The sequence below is a fragment of the Borostomias antarcticus genome, assembly GCF_949987555.1.
Source record: "Borostomias antarcticus genome assembly, chromosome: 23".
Classification (NCBI taxonomy): domain Eukaryota; kingdom Metazoa; phylum Chordata; class Actinopteri; order Stomiiformes; family Stomiidae; genus Borostomias; species Borostomias antarcticus.
Genome location: NC_140256.1, coordinates 14,278,232 through 14,285,101, shown reverse-complemented (window position 1 = coordinate 14,285,101; position 6,870 = coordinate 14,278,232).

Here is a 6,870-nt window from a genome sequence, read left to right as displayed (position 1 = left end):
GTTGGCTGAAGGTCTCAGGTTGGCTGAGGGTCTCAGGTTGTTTGATGCTCTCAGGTTGTTTGAGGGTCTCAGGTTGGCTGAAGGTCTCAGTTTGTCTGAGGGTCTCAGGTTGGCTGAGGGTCTCAGGTTGTTTGAGGGTCTCAGGTTGGCTGAAGATCTCAGTTTGTCTGAGGGTCTCAGGTTGGCTGAGGGCCTCAGGTTGTTTAAGGATCTCAGGTTGGCTGAGGGTCTCGAGAGCATCTTGTGGTTGTAGCTGGTTGTTTGGTGCTGTTGTCGCCATCTTGGTTGCGCTGCTTACGTCGTCAGAGAATGAGATGTTTGGTAACTGTAGGCTGAAGCAGTCCAGGGTGGCAGAAAACTGTCCAGTCACGACAGCTGGCAGGCCTAGAAGGCTGTTCAGAACATTCTCGAGGTCTGGAGGCTTGCGCATTGCGGATGCTATTAGCAGAGCCGCTGTAAAGATCAACTTGAGTTTTTTAAAATCCATTGTGTAGGTACTGCTAAAAAAAGAAGTGGCCTCATACTGGAGAGCTTGTTAAGTTGTGAGTCCTTCAGAATGTTCCCAGGGTGCAATGGAATTCCAAAATGAATCTATATTCTATGACATCATAATGCATTCACTGTTTGTTTCTGTTTGTTCTGAGCATTCCAAAACCCTACCAGCTCATGGGCAAAACATTAAGGAAGTTAAATCAAGCACAGCTGCTGACATACTGTACATCACTGCTGCTGCTTATAAGCAGCTAAATGTAGGTTTGGCAAAGCTGGCATTAATTGATCGGCTAATCGTTGCTACTCTAGTTTTGTGGCATCCCATTAACACCCCTTACAGCCAAGCACAACTGTGTGTAAATTAACATTGTTTTTATTTTTTTTATTTTAATTTTCTTAAATCTTTTTTCAACCATATTTCAAATATCAAACTGCAGTTTTATAAAGAAGACTCTTCTTTACTTAATCAAAACAACCGAACTGCAGCCTCTTTAAATATAATCAGTTTAGCTACTGTTCTGTAGCTAGAGTACACAATACCTACTGTAGTCATCTAGTGTTCAGCTTGTTTCTTGACTCTGCCAGCTTAGCTACTGTACAGTATACGTTAGCAGCCTTTGATCATTTGAGATGCCCTGTAGCCAGGGTTGGGAAGGTTACTTTTAAAAAGCAATCCCTTACAGTTACAAGTTACTTGTGAAACATTGTAGTCAGTAACGTAATCCGATTACCACAATTTAAAAGTAAAGTAAGGGATTACTTAAAATGTACTGTGTATTTCACCAAATATAACATGTACAGTAGGACCCCACTCATACAATCCAGAGATCCGAACCTCCCGGTCTACCGGACAGGCAGCTTGAGCCTGCTATCTGGTTACTGGTGGGATTTTCATTACAGTACTGTAGGCCTACTTGCATTTAAATCTGTCCTAATAAACTGTACTGTATGTACTAATGTACTGTATCCTGTGAATAAAAACAGAACTGTATGTAGACCTACATGTTGCCTGTAGGCTGTAGCCTACTGTCATGTTTAATTTCTTTGTTACTTTAATGTCGATCGCAAAACGCAAACGAGTCTGCTGCGCGAGAGCTGCATTCCGTGGTAGCCAGAAAGCGCGTCAGCAACCTGAAGCAGAGGAGCATCTAGTCATTTTTCGTTCCCAGTTAATGGACTTCAGGAACACAAAGCATGTAGATTAGCCTACTAAACCTACTGTATTTGTTAAATAATAGCCTACAGCCTATAGCCGTTAGCCTACATCGGTTGTTTTAGAGACTTTCCTTTAGGCTGCAATAGCCTAAGACACGACAACTTGTCTGTCATTTCATTTATTTATTTATTATCATTTGCTCTAATTGTTCTAATGTTGGGTTGTTTTTAGGCTATACCATTTTGTTCTGCGAATACAGTAGCCTATCGATGCAGCGTAGCCTAGGCCTCATTTGAGAATAAAGTACTGTATTTGATCAAAGCATGCACTCAAGTGGAAATTTGTTTATTTTATTCTAGGCTACAGTAACTGTAGGCCTATTATAGGCTAGGCTGTATGAGTTTAGTTGGCTATTTGATTGCAATTTTGATGCATTTTCACAAGTAATTAAGGGTATTTATTGGTCTATTATGAGTCTATATGAAACAAGTACCACCTATTGAATTTGGTGCATTTTAACATGTTTCAGTCATCCGGACATTTCAGAGATACGAACGAACCGTTGGGTTCGGATAAGTGGGGTCCTACTGTACTGTGTATTTCACCAGAAATCCTACATTATTTATTATTTTTCTGTGTTCTAGGCATGACAACATAGCGAAGCAGCAGTTGCCCAGCGTCCGCCCAGTTAGAGCAAGTGTTAATGCCAAGAGGTTAGGGTGCTTGTCATCTTGCCTTGGCTAGTTAATTGCAGACTGCAAAACACGACACTCGTTGCTAACGTAGCTAATGTTAGGTGTAAACGTTGTTGCCAGCTCTAATGCATTCTAAGCAGCTGTGATTGGCGCTATTCAGCTATACAGCTTGCCAGTGGACACACAGCCTTATGGATAAAGCACCCACTGACGAGTTTTCCCAGGCAGTTAGTTATAGCTCTTGAATAACGCCGACAGCAGTGTTAATTTTGACAGCAAATTATGATTTTGTTTTAGTCATAGTCTTTTGACTAAAATGCCATTTAGTTTTAGTCATATTTTAGTCATCTGACTTGTTTTAGTTTTAGTCTAGTTTTAGTTGACTAAATATCATTACGATTTTAGTCGACAAAATCTACCATAGATTTAGACAACTCAAATTTAACAGGCTTAGTTCAATCAATCAATCAAGTTGGATTTATATAGCGCCCTTCATGAAACCCAGAGCGCTTTACAGAGTCCAGTATTCATTCAGACAGTCATACCGGTGGTGGTAAGATACATAGCTACAGCTGCCCTGGGGCAGACTGACAGAAGCGTGGTTGCTTCTGTCAGACAGTTTCATAATGAAGCATTCCTCTCCCCCAGTCTGATGCCAACTGTGTTTGTGCCTGATATAGCAAGCTATAACATTATCATGTCAGCACTAGTTGGCTAGTCAGGCTAGCTAACATCAGGCACAGGCTAGCTAACATCACCGGAGGAGAGGGGCTATGGCGGCGCCAGGTAGCTAACTGTTCGTGTCTTATCCATCTAGCTACAGTATAACATTAGACAGCAGCAGTAGTTGCTTAGCTATCTTACCCAGACTAGCTAACGCTAGATACCCCCGCCAGCCGCCACAAGCATAGCCCCACTTGTTGCTACACAGTGTAACGTTAGCTAACCTGTGCCTAACATTAGCTAGCCACCAACGTTAGCGTTGCAATGATCAGACACTTCAGTTCTCCCCCGCCACAAACCTACGTGAAACACTGGTTTCTTTTAGCTTGTATTGTAATTGAAGTATTTCAGAAACACACCAGCTTGGGTTTAGCTAATACAGTAACGTTAGCCGGGGGTGGGGGGGTGCTTACCTTCTCGTGAATTTCGGGGAGACTGTTCTCCAAATGTCGCTTTAAGTTTGTTGTATTTTTGCCAGTCATTTTCACCCCACACGGTTTACAAATGTTTTTTTTTTCCTTTGCATCAAATATGAAGTTTATCCAGATGTCTGCTCTCCTCTTTCTCCCGGTGTGTGCGAACGTTGACAAAGACATTTCTGAACTGTGGTCATTTACTGAACAGTTCAGGCGCAGCAGTCGTATGCTGTTAGTTGACTTCCCGCCGGCCGGTGTAGCAACGGTACTATTCAAATGTAGGCTAAACACACAGGCTACCTTTAGGTTGCATCCAACTCGTTCTATTAATACATCCATGATACAACTGCGCACATCCCGAACCTCGACATTCTGATTTGAACTTTTCCCATACATCCCTCCATAACCATTTTAGTCTAGTTTTTATTTGTTGACGAAAATGTGAATAGATATAGTCATAGTTTTTGTCATCATACATTCATTTTTATTTAGTTATCGTCTCGTGACGATAACCCAAAAAATGTCGTTGACGAATAGTTTTCGTCATAGTTCTCGTCAACGAAATTAACACTGGCCGACAGGCACTATTGAGTGAAAATAATCTGAATGGGCGCTTAGGTCTGGTTTTCTGGTTGAACATTAGTGCTATACTGTAGAAGCCTACTACTAGCTAGTTTAGCTGTCAGTGGAAGTAAGGTTAACGTTGGCTACCCTAACTTTTGACATTAGCTAACGTTAACTTACCTGCAAATGCTCTTTCAGGTTGGACGTTGAGTCCTTGGCCGTCGAGAGGGTTTTGTTGGCTGGGAGGCATAGTTTATACTGTGCTGCAATATTGTTGTTGTTCTGTGACAGGTAAATAAATAAAATGCTGCTATTTCCAGGATTTTAATGCACATTGCGGTATTTCTGCCATGATGCCCGCTCGCTGTCTGTCTGGCAGCTGTGGTCCAACGAACACATCAGTGGGAATCTTGTTGGTGCGCTGCGTGCAATTGGTATTAGCCTACTACTTCTTTTTTATTTTTTAAAGCTATTTTGTAAAACTGATGAGGATGCAAGGGGTGATTGTTATCATGCCTGTAATCCCCGTTAATAAGCAAATGTAACTGTAATCTAGATTACGTATTTTAAATTGTACTGTAACGGATTACAGTTACTGTTTTTTTGTAATCTGATTACGTAACGGCGTTACACGTAATCCGTTACTCCCCAACCCTGCCTGTAGCACCCGATAATGTAATTGTAGTATATTTTTATACTGTACTATACTGTACCATACTGTATAACATCAATACATTTGTATTACTCTCATGTAGTAATCATTTTATTAACTCAATCGAAAATGGAATAAAACCTGATAATGTAATAACTTAACCAATAATGTAATAAAATTTCCTGACTGATAATGTAATACCATTTTAATGGCCTTTAATACCTTATTACAATATTGGTCAAGTTATTACATTATCAGGTGGGTCTTTTTTTTTCAAAACTGGTAACGTAATACTTCACTGATAATGTAATAATCTAAAAAAGCGAATGGATAATACTGTTAGGGTCCTTTGTGGTATACTTTGGCGTACTTTGTGGTACTTGTGTATACTTTATTTTTTATTTTATTTAACCTTTATTTATACAGGTAAAAAAACACGTTGAGTTCAGAGGACTCATTTTCAAGTGTGACCTGTTCACAATCATTCAGCACTCGTTACACTAAGTTACAAACAACAGGACAGAATTACAATAAAACATACAGGACTATGTGTAACAATAACATAACAACAATAAAAGTCGGAAGTCTAAAAGTGCAAAGTGCATGGGGGATGAGAACAGGGGAGAGTTATCTTAGAGTGCAAGAACATGACATTGGCACACTCACTAAATCAGACAATAGTCGCTTAAACCTTGTGAGAGAGATCAAATTTGACAACTTAAAACTCAGCTGTAAGGAGTTCCAAGAGGAAGGGGCTGCATATGAGAATGCTCTTTTGCCTCTGTCAGTAAGGACCAGGGGGATGGAGTACGTTATGATGTCCTGAGAACGAAGGCCGTAGGTGGAGTGTTTGCGCGAAAGGAGAGTAGATAAGTAGGTGGGAAGCAGACCAAGAATGGATTTGTAAATGAAAATGTACCAGTGATGGGTTCGGCGAATGGAGAGAGATGGCCAGTTAACCAGAGAGTATAACACACAGTGGTGTGTGAGTGCTTTACAGCCTGTAATGAAACGTAGCGCGCTATGGTAGGCTGCATCCAGATGTTGTAGACAGCTAGCAGAGGCATTCATGTACAGGACATCCCCGTAGTCCAAGAGAGGCAGAAAGGTGGCAGCAACCAGGCGTTTCCTTGCTGCAGCTAAGAAACATGACTTGTTTCTAAAGTAAAAACTCAGTTTTAGCTGCACAAAAGCAGTTTTCCAGACCTCTGGGATGACATTATTGGAAATAGTTAAGTTAAAGATGTGTGTAATAGGTTCTGCAATGATATCTGCAGCCAGTCGCAAAAAAAGGGGTGGAAGATTGTCAGGACCAGATGATTTCCTAGGGTCTAGCTCCGTTAAGGCTTTCCAAACATCGCCAACAAGGAGTGGAGAAAACGAAAAGGAATGGTGCCCAGAAAGACCACTAGTGGTCCTAGCCGAAAGAGGGGGACTGGACGGGGGAGAATTTGAATTTGTTCCTGGCAAGGAATCAAATAATAAACCAGAGGCTAAAAAGTGTTTGTTGAAGCAGTTTAACATCTCTGATTTATCAAACACTGGGATTGAGTTGTCAATGATATGGGGGGGTAACTCAGCAGGACCAGAGTCGACTGAGAGTGACTTCACTGTATTCCAAAATCTCCTGGGATCATTAAGATTGTCAGTGGTCTGAGAGAGATAGAATTCACTTTTTGCTTTTTTAACAAAAGCAGTGAAGCTATTTCTCGCTTGGCGAAAGGAGAGCCAATCTGTCTCAGAGCCGGACTGCCTGGCAGCGGCCCAGAGCTGGTTCCTTTTGTGAAGAAGGGATGTCAAGTCGCTGGTGAACCAGGGATTGTTTCGACCTTTCACCCGGAAGCGACGAAAAGGAGCATGCTTGTTGATAAGAGGGAGGAAGCTATTGTGGACGTATTCCCATGCAAAATCAACATCACCAAGCAGGAGAATGCGGTCCCATCTGACCTGCTGCAGGTCATGAAGGAAAGCTTGCTCTGAGAAGTTTAGTGTGTCTTATGATACTTTATTATACTTTGAGGTGCTTTGAGGTACTTTGTGGTATACTTTGGCCTACTCTGGTATACTTTGCAGTACTTTGTGGTATACTTTGGGGTACACAGCAATACTTTGCAGTACTCTGCAGTATACTTTAGGGTACTTTGGGGTACTTTGCGGTACTTAGTGGTATAC